Source organism: Sander vitreus, chromosome 5 (genome assembly GCF_031162955.1).
Source record: "Sander vitreus isolate 19-12246 chromosome 5, sanVit1, whole genome shotgun sequence".
Classification (NCBI taxonomy): domain Eukaryota; kingdom Metazoa; phylum Chordata; class Actinopteri; order Perciformes; family Percidae; genus Sander; species Sander vitreus.
The window spans coordinates 15,309,905-15,323,805 of NC_135859.1; positions in this window are offsets into that span (position 1 = coordinate 15,309,905).

Here is a 13,901-nt window from a genome sequence, read left to right on the forward strand (position 1 = left end):
TATTACATTCAACATAGAAAATAAAATGTAGAAACCTTATCTCGTAATAACGAGATCCTGATCTCGTAATTTTGAGAAAAGATCTCGTAATTATGAGATTAGGATCTCGTAATTTTGAGAAAAGATCTCGTATTTATGAGAAAAGATCTCGTAGTTATGAGATGAATGCATTTTCACAACAACAGAAAACAGCTCTCTTGTGTGAAGCTTTCAGGCTAGCTGCTTTTTTTGTCGTTTTTGACGCCTTTTTTTCGCAGTTTGTTTTTGCTTTTTCCAACATTTTCAATTTCTAAATCTTTCTTCTACAAATTTTCAGCGCTTATTTCTACGTCCCATATTTTCTGATATAAAACAAAAATGTGACCCGAAGTCAACACAAGGGTTAAAGATGAGACATGGTTTTTAATCCACAATGAGCTTGTGCTCAAACTTTAATGTACAAACCAACATCATCACCAAAACCCATTGACATATATATAACGGACCAACAGATCCCGTTGCTCTGGACGGAGACCAGTGAAGGCCATTAGAAGCACTTTTCCGGTGATGGCTAGTGTTACCGCGCAGCCTCCAACTGAGAGAGATGACGTAAATGTGCCGTGAGCAACGTGTCTGAAAGTTGTAAGTCTTCTGGTAGCTGTGCCAAGAGAAATCTCAATCATTCCGAATATTGCAGAGACGGAGAGAGTAGGTATATGTAATGAGATAACAAAGACACAGGCTAATTATTGCTAACTAAAATGCTAGTTAACATTAGTAATTACACTTAAACAGCTAATGTGAGGCGAAACTGCCTGCGAGCTTCTCCTGTACTATACGGTAATTCCTCTACTATGCGACAGTAAGTCACGTGGTTATGACACAATCATTAGCCTATTTTTACAAAAACGTCTGGTACGGAGCCATAACGTGAGGTACAAGGTAATGGAGCCTTTTATACATTGTCGTGTTTCTTTAGAAATAAACAATGGACAAATAGAGTCTTTAAACGTTATTCGCTGTCAACGTGACGTCAAAATGAATGGCAGTCAGTGGAATGCTAACGTGAGGTGATGGCTTATTAGCATCAAAATGGCGCCATAGGAGGTTCGCGGTCTGAGGAGAAGCTTACCCCCTTGCCAAAACCTAGCTTGTAGCTACTCTTCTTCGTCTCCCTTAATACCAACATACACCATGGTCATATACCTAGACACCCTCTGCTGGTCTTTACTAGGTATTACAGTTGATTCATTACAACACACGTCTCACCTCCATCCATCCATCCATCTTCTTCCGCTTATCCGGGGTCGGGTCGCGGGGGTAGCAGCTCCAGCAGAGGACCAGGCCAGGTTAGAGATATAATCCCTCCACCTAGTCCTGGGTCTCCCCCGAGGCCTCCTCCCAGCTGGACGTGCCTGGAACACCTCCCTAGGGAGGCGCCCAGGGGGCATCCTTACCAGATGGCCGAACCACCTCAACTGGCTCCTTTCGACGCAAAGGAGCAGCGGCTCTACTCCGAGCTCCTCACGGATAACTGAGCTTCTCACCCTATCTCTAAGGGAGACGCCAGCTACCCTCCTGAGGAAACCCATTTCGGCCGCTTGTACCCTGGATCTTGTTCTTTCGGTCATGACCCAGCCTTCATGACCATAGGTGAGGGTAGGAACAAAAACTGACCGGTAGATTGAGAGCTTTGCCTTCTGGCTCAGCTCTCTTTTTGTCACAACGGTGCGATAAATTGAATGTAATACCGCACCTGCTGTGCCGATTTTCCGACCAAACTCCCGCTCCATTGTCCCCTCACTCGCGAACAAGACCCCAAGGTACTTGAACTCCTTCACTTGGGGTAAGGACTCATTCCCTACCTGGAGAAGGCACTCCATCGGTTTCCTGCTGAGAACCATGGCCTCCATTTTAGAGGTGCTGATCCTCATCCCAGTCGCTTCACACTCGGCTGCGAACCGATCCAGTGAGTGCTGAAGGTCACAGGCCGATGATGCCATCAGGACCACATCATCTGCAAAAAGCAGCGATGAGATCCCCAGCCCACCGAACTGCAACCCCTCTCCACCCCGACTACGCCTCGATATCCTGTCCATAAATACTACAAACAGGATTGGTGACAAAGCGCAGCCCTGGCGGAGGCCAACTCTCACCTGAAACGAGTCCGACTTACTGCCGAGAACCCAGACACAGCTCTCGCTTTGGTCGTACAGAGATTGGATGGCCCTGAGAAGGGACCCCCTCACCCCGTACTCCCGCAGCACCTCCCACAGTATCTCCCGGGGCACCCGGTCATAGGCCTTCTCCAGATCCACAAAACACATGTAGACTGGTTGGGCATACTCCCAGGCTCCCTCCAGGATCCTTGCGAGAGTAAAGATCTGGTTCGTTGTTCCACAACCAGGACGGAATCCGCATTGTTCCTCTTCAACCTGAGATTCGACTATCGACCGAACGCTCCTTTCCAGCACCTTGGAGTAGACTTTACCGGGGAGGCTGAGAAGTGTGATACCCCTGTAATTGGCACACACCCTCTGGTCCCCCTTTTTAAAAAGGGGAACCACCACCCCGGTCTGCCACTCCTTAGGCACCGTCCCAGACTTCCACGCAATGTTGAAGAGGCGTGTCAACCAAGACAACCCCTCCACACCCAGAGCTTTAAGCATTTCTGGACGGATCTCATCAATTCCTGGGGCTTTGCCACTGTGGAGTTGTTTAACTACCTCAGCAACCTCCACCAGGGAAATTGATGCCAATCCCCCCTCATCCTCCAGCTCTGCCTCTACCATAGAGGGCGTATTAGTCGGATTTAGGAGTTCCTCAAAGTGCTCCTTCCACCGCCCTAGTACCTCCTCAGTTGAGGTCAACAGCGTCCCATCCTTACTGTACACAGCTTGGATGGTTCCCCTGCTTCCCCCTCCTGAGGTGGCGAACGGTTTTCCAGAAGTACCTTGGTGCCGACCGAAAGTCCTTCTCCATGTCTTCTCCAAACTTCTCCCACACACGCTGCTTTGCCTCTTTCACGGCAGAGGCTGCAGCCCTTCGGGCCCTTCGGTACCTTGCAACTGCCTCCGGAGTCGCTCTGGGATAACATATCCCGGAAAGACTCCTTCTTCAGTCGGACGGCTTCCCTGACCACCGGTGTCCACCACGGTGTTCGTGGGTTACCGCCCCTTGAGGCACCTAAGACCCTAAGACCACAGCTCCTCACCGCAGCTTCAGCAATGGAAACTTTGAACATTGTCCACTCGGGTTCAATGCCCCCAGCCTCCACAGGGATGCACGAAAAGCTCCGCCGGAGGTGTGAGTTGAAAGTCTGTCGGACAGGGGCCGCCTCCAGACGTTCCCAATTTACCCGCACTACCCGCTTTGGGCTTACCAGGTCTGTCCAGAGTCTTCCCCACCCCCCTGACCCAACTCACCACCAGATGGTGATCGGTTGACAGCTCCGCCCCTCTCTTCACCCGAGTGTCCAAAAACATACGGCCTCAGATCAGATGAAACGATTATAAAATCGATCATTGACCTTTGGCCTAGGGTGCTCTGGTACCAAGTACACTTATGAGCATCCCTATGTTCGAACATGGTGTTCGTTATAGACAATCCATGACTAGCACAGAAGTCCAACAACAAACAACCACTCTGGTTTAGATCAGGGAGGCCGTTCCTCCCAATCACGCCTCTCCATGTGTCTCCATCATTACCCACGTGCGCGTTGAAGTCCACCAGCAGAACTATGGAGTCCCCGACTGAGCCCCATGCAGGACTCCACTCAAGGTCTCCAAGAAGGCTGAATACTCCAAACTCTGTTTCTGTTTGGTGCATATGCACAAACAACAGTCAGAGTTTTTCCCCCCCACAACCCGCAGGCGTAGGGAGGCGACCCTCTCGTCCACTAGGTTAAACTCCAACATAGCGGCGCTCAGCCGGGGGCTTGTGAGTATCCCCACACCCGCCCGGCGCCTCACACCCTGGGCAACTCCGGAGAAGAAAAGAGTCCAACCCCTATCCAGGAGTATGGTTCCAGAACCAAGACTGTGCGTAGAGGTAAGCCCCACCAGATCTAACCGGTAGCGCTCCACCTCCCGCACAAGTTCCGGCTCCTTCCCCCACAGAGAGGTGACATTCCACATCCCCAGAGCCAGCCTCTGCTGCCCGGATCTGGTCCGTCGAGGCCCCTGACCTTCACTGCCACCCATGTGGCAGCGCACCCGACCCCAGCGGTTCCTCCCACAGGTGGTGGGCCCATGGGATGGAGAGATGTCCGCCACGTAGCTTTTTCGGGCTGTGCCCGTCCGGGCTCCGTGGCAAACCCGGCCACCAGACGCTCGCTGATGAGCCCTCCATCTGGGCCTGGCTTCAGACGGGGGCCCCGGGCTTCCTCCGGGCAGGGTCACTTCATCCCTTCCTCGATGTTTCATAGGATTTTTGAACCATTCTTTGTCTGGCCCCTCACCTGAGACCACTTTGCCTTGGGAGACCCTACCAGGAGCACAAAGCTCCAGACAACACAGCCCTCAGGTTCATAGGGACACACAAACCTCTCCACCACGATAAGGTGATGGCTCCCGGAGAAGCACGTCTCACCTGTTTAGTTTAATCTGTTTTTATTTTGGTTTGGGTTTGAGACATTGGACGATGCTAATGTCTTTAAGTACTATAGATGGGATTGTTATCAGTTTGTCGACTTTGCACAGGCACCTCAGGACTTTGCGGTTGTTCCGGCGGAAAGCCCATTCTGATCTGTTGGACTGTGACATTGTAGTGTTTCTGCAGGATCAGTTGAACAAATATGTCCATTAACTAATACCATCTATAAAGTTACATAAGAAGTATCACGCTAACTTAACCCAGCTGAATTTAATGTTACCTCTCGGTGGTACAGTTCATCACTGCGCCATGGCCTACTGCCAACTAGCTAGATATTCCAGGTGTTTAAAATGATCTCTTAATTACGAGATCTTTTCTCAAAATTACAAGATCAGGATCTCGTAATTACGAGATAATTGTCTACATTTTTTTTTCTATTGTGAATGTAATACTAAGGTGTCTACATTTTTTTTTTTCTATGGTGAATGTAATACGCTTCCGTACGGACACCCTACAGCGGTGTTCAGGTTTTTTAAGTCGTTTTTACATTTACCTTCAGACAGAAGCAATCGTTTTCCCCTGTTTTCAGTCTTTATGCTAAGTTAAGCTAACCGTCTGCTTGTGGTAACCTCATATTTACTGTAAGAGTGCTATCAATTTTCCTATTTAACTCTTGACAAGAAAAGAGATAGGCCAAAGTGCATTTCCCAAAACATTAAACTATTCCTTTATCCAAGATGTGCAGGAACCTTAATGTCTCACTGATGGAAACATTCTAGTTCAGAATGAAGCATCTTTTGATACCCAAAGTAAAACACTATACTATCTTGTGTTTAAATATTCAAGTAGGATTCAATAAGGAGTATGTTAAGAGGAAAGGGTTAACTATGTCAGATTTGTGCAGTTATGTACTTTTTTTTCTCCTCGCAGCCACTAAAAGAATTCCTGCAGCCAAACAGGAAGCCACAGAGGGAACAGTTGGCTACCCTAATCTTGTGCAGATCCTCTGATAGCTTTCTTCCCCACAAACAATGCCAGTCAGGGCTGTAGAGGGGTGTTGAAAGACCCGACAACCAGGCAGAGCCAAGATCTTTGTCACCCTCTGATCAACACTCAGACATGTTCATGTACTACCAGGAAAAGATTTTAGTTGCTGTAAAACCGTCATGCCTCCCAATGTTTCACATCCTCCATTGTTTCTTTTCTTTCTCTGCTTCTTTCCTTTTTATGTAAAGTATGTAAAACGGTTTTCTTTCAGAATAGCACAGCATTTATAATCTTTCTGTGTTTCATCTGTTGAGTGTGTGAGATTTTGAGTATCTCTATTATTCTAAATCCATGTCTGTCTGTATGTTAATTCAGTAACAGTCTGTCCATCCATTAACTGCTATATATAAGTAACAATAGGAGATGACCTTTTTTGCCTTAAAAATGTTACCACATGATGAAGTCACAGTGAAAGAATCCTTTTTTAAAAGAGCATTATAGTTAACTCACTCTGCGGCCAGACTTTAAAAGCTAATACTGCCACCATGATGTCATTACCACAGGGTCAATACTACAGCTAATGAGTCAGGAACAGTATGCAATCTCGAAATATAGTCTACAAATCTAGTGTCTCTCTCTGTCAGTCAGTCTGTTTCTCTCCCTGTGGTTAACACACAAACACCCCGACACACTAACACAAAGTGGAACCGCCAACCCACATGTTATATTCATGTCTAAGTTCATGTTCAAAGTAGTGCTCCATCTCAGAGTATAAGAGTTACCTCAGTCAAACAAAAGAGGTGCTTTGTTCCATCATCAGGCTAAATCCTCCCTCAGCAATTATCGTTCACCTTCCAAAGACCTCAACCAGGAACAGAGCCACACTCTCTCTTTTAAAGCAGGCTGTGGAGCATGAAGACACAGGCGCTCACTCTTCTCTTTCAATTGGCTCTACTGTAAGCTTTGAACAAAATGTTATGATTTGGCACTTCTGTTGGTGTCTGCAGCGGGTATTTTGTCCATGGAGAGCATGCAGTATGTCGCTGTTGGATTAGGATTTTTGTGAAATATAATTGATACTTTGAGACAAATCTGTATTTGACTATGAGTGTTTAGCATTTAAAATAGAACAGTTAATGAATGGTATGACGTGTGAGAGAGAGAGAGAGAGAGAGAGAAAGATGTTGATTCACAGACATACTGGTATGATTTCAGGCATTGTGTAACTCTTAACTGTTACTTTAAATTTTACACTCTTTCCCCGGATATTATTATTGCCCACTTAAGCTTATATGTAAAATGGACCTTTCAAATAAATGTAATGTGAACTGTGATGTAATGTAATGTATGAAATAAAGAATTTATTTTCCTGATGCTGATCTCACAGAAGAAGACCTCATTTATTTTGAGTAGCCTATATTTTTTATCTTTTTTGCATTAACATGACAATAATTTGCCTTGGCAGCAAAGCTCCCTACTCTGCACTTGCTCCTGATTGGCTACATGAATCTGTGTGCTTTAAGATTTGAGATGCCCACATACAATACGACTAAATGCTAATGTCACCATGCTAACATGCTAACTGTGACACTGCTAACTGCTAACTGGTAATATTTACCACGCTCATCTGTTAGCATGCTACATTTGTTAGCATTAAACACAAAGTAGCTACAACTGAGCTTTTCAGGTATTTGGTCATAAACAAACGTAATGGACAAATAGACATTTTAAAATGATGGATGGTGGTGCTAGATGGAAAGTTATGGGGTCACCAAAGTGATTACAAGTCATCCTGAGGGGAACATTAATGTGTGTATGAAATGCAATTACAATCCATCCAACATTTCACTGTCAAGTCAACCTCATGGTGGCAATACAGGTGAAGTCATGAGGATTCTGTACCATATTTCATGGCAGTCCATCTCATAGTTGTTAAGACATGTCACTCAAAAACAAAAAACCTACAGATGTAAGATGTGTCTGTGCAACTGTCCACCCATGCCAGTCAATGTGAAATGTTAGAAAAGGTATAAAATAAAGAATTATTCATTAACTCCCTGGACTGCACTGATTGTGTGTGTCTTCCTACAAACACAAAAATGCAAGTGCAAAAAACATGCACCCCATGCTTTAAAGTCCCAACTTGAAGCATTGCTACTGGAGAATTAGAGAGTTGTCTGTCAAAGCTGGGTCAGATATTTGCCTTGAGCTGTCCGTCTGTTTCAAAACAAATCTTCCAGCCTATGACAGTGATCCTTGAAATCAAATCCAGTTGATCTCCCCTCTTAACTCCACTTTATGACCCAGTGAAGAAAGAGACGCCATCCCTTTAAACCGCTGTAGTCCACCTGACTCTTGCTCAACTTGTTCTCATTTCCTGTTTAAGGGGAATGCAGCTTGATCGCATTATGAGGCACTAAAACACCATAAAAGACAGGTTGTAATAAAAACTGAAAATGCCCTTTTTCCAGGAAACTGCCTGTGATATATATTTTGTCACATGATGTATGTTTGGGACCACTCTCCCCTCCTGTCTCTCAACACAGCCACTGTTGCTGCAGTTGTTTACATCAGGGCCAACGGGAGGCTTCCAGGCGCAAAGGGTCTGACAGTCTATCAGTGGAAGAGGGTAGTTAATATGGGCACACAACCTCTGTCCTGACCTTGATGCAGGACCATTTATCATCTAGGCTTAGAAAAGGGATGAGGTTGAGAGGTGTATCCAGATAGAGGACACTTTAACCCAGGTTAGAACCTCTGCGTCCTAGCCAGTATACAGCTTCTGAGTGAGAATCAATTAGTGCTGCTATTGTTATTGTAAAATAACATTAAAAATGTCGACACATTGATGTAAAATGCATCAGCCCATTAAATATGTTATTTTCGGTTATCTCAGATTTATGCTTTTAATCGCAATTATGACAGATTTACATGCATATGACAATATTAAAGATACATTATTTTGTAATCAGTTTCATCAAACCTCGCAAAAATGCTTGTTACTTTTGCAGATTACATTAAAGGTTCAGTGTATAGGATGTATGGTTATCTATTGGCATCAATGGAATATAATACTAATACGTATGTTTTCATCAGTGTATAATCCCCTTAAAAAATAACAATTGTGTTTTCGTAACCTTAGAATGAATCATTTACATCTACATATGGAGCGGGTCTTCTTCCTCGGAGTCCGCCACATTGAACCAACATTGTGGACTGGTTTCATTGCCGAGCATCCCCTTTTACATGTAAGTAGTCATTTGATCTGTTGGTAATATAAAAATATTGATTATAGCAGCTTTAGATTTTTTTATTTTTAAATATTGACTCTACTCATACACATTTCATCCTCTTAAAAATGTATCCATAACTGCACTTTAACCTTACAGTATAATTAGCATTTCATTTTGCACTACTTGCACTACACCTCATGTACAGTACGTACAGCATAAAAAGTCCCCCACTTCTGTTAACTTACGTTAAGTGTGTGTGTGTGTGTGTGTGTGTGTGTGTGTACCACCTGAAGAATGCCCACAGGACTGTCTGTTCTTTCATTTAAGCATCTTTGGAGAAGTCTGGCTCAGGGTCATCCCATTATTGCAGATCAGAGAGTGTGCTTTTGGCTGGCGGCATAAGAAGTGTTGTTTCTTTTGCCCACATGCACACACATGCACACATACACACACATCCATTCCCCACGCTCCCATTTTGTTTTTTTGGTAGCACTCATCTGCAGCCTTATTACCCAGAGTCCTCTGCAGCAGCCCAACCGGCGCTCCGCTGCTGGAGTGTTCTGTTAGTCACATCAGCACCCAGCACACGCTCAACCTCGCTCAGATCATCAGGAATTTCACCGATGGAAAAGCTGCCCAGAATTCAGAAAAAGGCTGTGCATACATCTAATTGTGATGGAGTTTTCCACCCCGGCTAAACTGCTGTTTTTTATCTTTTCAGTCCCAGGATGAAATGCTGTTTCATCTCACCAGTGTAATTAACTGCAGAAGTAAAATCTTCAATGCATAAGTCTATTTTTGCATGTTCAAATCAGGGTGCTTTTCTTTTCTGCCCCCTTAGGTATATTCAGTCATCATGACACATTTTGACTATTTAGTGATGATTACAATGGCTATAAGGCTTTTTGAGTTTATATTTACATCTGCATCATAACCATTAACACCACATCTCATTTTATTTATTTAGTGGCATCACTGCATATAACTCAGTCATCAAAATGAAGTGATATCATCTGTATGATTTGTGAACATCTGTTTAGTAGGAATGCCAGAGGCCTTTTTCGGAATAAGCCATTTAACAGCTGCCTAATAGCTGTATGAATCACCATCATAGTAAAATGTCTAACAAATCTAACAAATACAGGGTATGCTCTTCTCTCTAATGTAGAAGTTTAATTTCTTAAGTCTCTGTATTTTAGAGTAGCTGAAAGCCTGCATGTGAACAACCTATTACAATTTTTAGTATGTCAGCCAAATGAAAACAAATATGATTGAATCAGAGCCACATGTGCAGAATTTTCAACACCATTATAGACACTGCTACTGTGTCTGTATTTTGGTCAAAAAGTGACCAATAGGCAATAGATAACCACTGAAAAACACATACAGTACACATCATTGCATCTCTGATAAGTTCCTTCTTGAATCGCAGTTCAAGTCAAACACATCGGTTGGTTGATTCCCTACAAAGAACAGACAGGCTATTTGCAAACAGGCATTTATCCTTTGAGTCAACTAGCATCAGGACAGAGAGACTTGACAGATCAAGAGTAGGCATAGCAGGGCCTACATTTTCAGGACCGCTTAAACTTTAGATGTCTGTAAATCAGCAAAACTTAGAATGTTACTAGACATGCTTATTAGGATGTTTGCATCTCTTGCTCTCCTGTTGCATCAGCGGTTGAAAGCAAACATGTTTTTTTTCCTTGAATGCCAAGTTTATCTCACAGCCTAGCCTGGATGATCTTGAGGCTGCAGTATTTCCATGTTGATTCCTGTTAGATAAACTGTGTGACCAGTTTGTAAGTTGCTTCTTATTTACACTGCTAATCTAATTATACCCAGAGGCAAGTTGCTTATGTAGACCATATTAGAAGTGCCATTTTGCTTATGAAAGCCATTTCTAAATTGTGTAGCCAGTCTTAGAGTTGGATTTGTAACTTCCACCGTTAGCAAAACCCCTGGTTGGGACACCCTCTTCATCAGCAGAGAGGAGGGGGAGGAGGCAACAGCAAATGTTGTTTGGAGCAGGCAGTTTCAAGACGCCCCTGGACCAGAGGAGACTGGGACCAAAGAGTTTTATTTATTTTCTCCTGTGTACTATGTATGTGTTTGTGTTGTACATGTGTGAGCCTGCATGCACACATTTGACAATGTGATTCCTCCTTGATTATGTGTATTGCAACAGCATATGATGTATCTTCGTCTTTGTTGTGTGTGGGACCGTGTATACAGTGTCTGTCTGGCACTTGCAGGGCTGACAAGACTGTAAAGCAGCTTCTTCTAGTCTTTCAAGGTAGAGCATTTTCTGCAAGGGGGAACAGACGTGGTCCATTTTAGCGCAGGTCGAAGTGGTGCGGATGGTGAGGCGGTGTAAAGATCTTAAGATGCAGAGGATACAGCAGCTGCATGCTGTGTGAAGTAGAATAACAGAGGGTAGTTTCCATATTTCAACCTGCTTGCAGCTCAAAGCCTGTTTACATATTACCTTAATGCTAATAGTGAACCTGTTATGTTTTTTTTTTTTTATTTTGACTGAAAAATGAAATACATCACATTAAATAAAAGTGGGCCACAGGCATTGTCACCATTCTATCATCATGTATGGCACTCCGCCGTCCACTTTAGAGCGTCATTGTTGAACAGTGATATATCCTCAGTCCTGACGCCAACAATTACTCATCTGCAAACAAAAACACAGTGTGACAAGGTGTACTATTGTTAATGTTAAATTATTTACTGAGCCACAAGCTTTTGTAAACTTCAGCGGCAATTAATCTCAAGAACCTCTTTTGTGTGAGAGCTTAATCGTTTGCTAATTAGCGTCCTTGCTAACAGACACTCTCAGTGGAAATATACGATTACATAGCCCATTGACAGGCTCAGTAAACAAAGGCTGTTTGCCAAACTGCCAAAGCAGTTGTTGTAAAGCTGGAAAGGGGCACATCTATCATTTGTCTGTGTGAGTGTGCATGCATTTATGTGTAAAATGAGTGACAGAAGACACAGCAGAGAGAGAGAGAGAGAGAGAGAGAGAGAGAGAGAGAGAGAGAGAGAGAGAGAGAGGAAACCAAAGAAGAAGAGTGTGATTGTTGGGTGCATTTTGATTTCACTCTGTAGCCCACAGAGATTGCGTGTTAACCTGATTTGAGTAAACATGTTGGGTTGTTTGTAAGGGACAGTGCTGAGTCCGATGTCTAGACACACTGGAATAGGTGACCTCAGACAGATGGCTTGGCGATGCAAAACTGAGAGTGGTGGGTGGACTGAGAGACAGAGAGAAAGAAAAAGGAGAGAGGAAGCGAAGGAGATGGAGGGGAGCAGCAAGAGTGATGTTATCTGACAGATGTAGGTATGTTGTTTTTATGACCAGTGGTGGAAAGTAACTAAGAACATTTACTTAAGTATGGAATATAAGTACCACTTGTTCTTAAATATATATATATATATATAGTATTTCTATTTTAATTCCACTTTATTCTTCTACTCAATTTCATTTCAGAGGGAAATATTGGGTTTTATACTCCACAGCTATAGCCACTTTTCATATTAAGATAAAACATATGATATTCTTTCAAATTCAGTGCATTTTAAAATTTTAAACCAGCTGTTACCACTCCTTTTCGATGTGCGACCCCTCCTAAAAAACAACTGTAACTAATTGGGGGCCCCTTATGTTTCAGATGTCAGTGAGTTGTTAGCAGTTCCGCTAAAGGGACATTACCCTGGTTTCATTTAAATACCTGCTCAAGGCCAAAAAAGGTAAAATGCTCCAAATATTTCATATCAAAACTTAACAATAGTAAATAGTCCAAAAAATGAAGACAGTTTTGTTTTTTTTGCTCTTTCTCTCCCATTTATGATGTCACAACCTCTCAGATTTACCTTGTGATCCTTTAGAGGGGGTATGTCCCCGAGGTTGGAAACCACTGCAGTAAACTGTATGCGAAGTAATCGAAAAAGAGCTTCACCTTTACTAACTGCAACAGAAAAATGCTGCCTCAGATTGATGCAACAATATTAGTAATGGAGTAGTTTTACTTTGTAGTACTTTTACTGTAGTCAACAATCCTAGCACTTCTTCCATCCCTGGATAGAATAGTCTTTTTACTGATAAACAGAGCTGCAATAACCAGAACTTCTTGCATGTATCTGTTTCACTCTTCTTCTTCTTCCTCCTCCTGCTGTTTCACTTGGTCCTCCTGAGATCGGAGAAAGAGGAAAATGATTAACAGAAACATAGCATTCACAGTGTAATATACAGAGGTAGAGCTGGAAACAGTGATGAGGTAAAACATATTCTAAAATAACATTTGGAAAAATGAGTGGGATGATTTGTCTCATCCTCACTTTTCTCTCTCTCTCGCTCTCTGGATCAGATCATTTGCTCTCCTGACTGAAGTTGTGCTTTTCAGTGATGGAGTGTAACATGCTGGGGCTTAGTTCTGATTGTCACCACAGGCCTACAGATTACATGGGGCCACAGTCAATGGGAAAATAGCTCAGTCCTCTATGATGGAGTACATCAGCTAGCCTGCCTTCCAGGCATCCAGCCAGTTAAGAAACCTGCTAGTCAGTCAATCCATCAGTAGTCAGTCAGTCAGTCAGTCAGTTGGTCAACGAGCCGGCCAGTCCGTCAGTCAGCCAAAATGTCGCCAAGTTTATCAGTCAGTAAGACAGGTTTCACACCGTAAACTCTATACTGCTTCTTTTCCCTGGGGAAAACCATGTTCAGGAAGATAGGAAACTGAATGGAGAGGATGCAGATTCTACATCCTCTCCTTATTTATTTTCTTATTTATTATTTTTTTTCAACAATGTAAAAAGACCTGATAAATTACCAATACTGAAGTGAAATATAAGATACTGTATTTTATTTACATTGTTGAGCATTGTTTTGTTTGTGATTAATCCATTAGAAAACAGTCAGAAAACAATGCTCATCCCGAATCCCAGAGCTAAAGGTGATGTCTTTTATTTAATTTTTTTAATTTCAAATGTAATTTTTAATGATATAAATCATAGAAAGGCAGCGTATCCTCACATTTGAGCAAGTGATAATAGTAAAGGCTTGCCATATTTGCTTGATGAATGAAAAATAATCCATTA